Source organism: Microtus ochrogaster, chromosome 24 (genome assembly GCF_000317375.1).
Source record: "Microtus ochrogaster isolate Prairie Vole_2 chromosome 24, MicOch1.0, whole genome shotgun sequence".
In the NCBI taxonomy this organism is placed as follows: domain Eukaryota; kingdom Metazoa; phylum Chordata; class Mammalia; order Rodentia; family Cricetidae; genus Microtus; species Microtus ochrogaster.
The window spans coordinates 33,920,229-33,921,004 of record NC_022024.1 but is presented as its reverse complement, the minus strand read 5'-3'; the positions used below and the strand labels follow the sequence as shown (position 1 = coordinate 33,921,004).

The following is a 776-nucleotide window of genomic DNA, read 5'->3' as shown; positions in this document are numbered from 1 at the left end:
CAATGGGTCTAGAATCAGTCTGTCTCTGGAGGCCAATGGGTCTAGAATCAGTCTGTCTCTGGAGGTCAATGGGTCTAGAATCAGTCTGTCTCTGTTCTCACTGCTCTGTGGTGACCTTGGTAAATAGAGATTCTCTAAGAGCACACAGTACTGGATGTGCTGGCCTTACATATTCCCAGGAGACTTAGCTGTGTCTTTTCAGATGATCTGATGTGGAAGAGCAGAGTGTGACAGGGCCTGTGGACAGCCCTACAGTCCCTGACCATATACCTGCTTGACTTAGCTGCCCATCTTTACATATAAGGATACAGCCCTTGGTTCCATCCAAGGGCAGTTCATGGGAGCCCACACTAGGCTGAGTGTTCCATTGGTGCTCTCTTGAAAAGCAGAATATTTGAACACAGGACCTTACGTTTGCATTCTGCTCTGAGCCTTGCAAGCTGGGTAGCCAGCCAGTTTCCATCACCCAGGGGATGCTGGGACATTGCACCAGGCTCTGTGCTCTCACACAGATGCCCGGAGAAGGTGAAACGCAAGCAGGGCTATGTCTAGATGTCTAGGATGTTTGTGTGTGGGGTCTATCTTCTAAGGACACTCTGAGTGCACCTCCTTCTGTTCTCAGTGTCCTGAGAGTTCTCAGCTGAAGGTCAGAGTTGCTGCAAGGCTATTCTCAGCCCACGCCAGGTCTGGACCACTTGATTCTCCTTGGGCAGCCTTGCAAAGGGTGGAATGTCACACAGGAGCAATGGTGAAAATTATTCAGAGGACACAGCATT

The 776-nt window shown here is 50.0% G+C and overlaps 1 protein-coding gene across 1 annotated transcript in view; it reads right to left on the bottom strand.

Annotated features, from left to right (window-relative positions):
- Positions 1-776, bottom strand: part of Stab2 (stabilin 2) — a 135,569-nt gene that overhangs the window by 105,263 nt on the left and 29,530 nt on the right. The gene's annotated exons all lie outside the window — the stretch shown is intronic.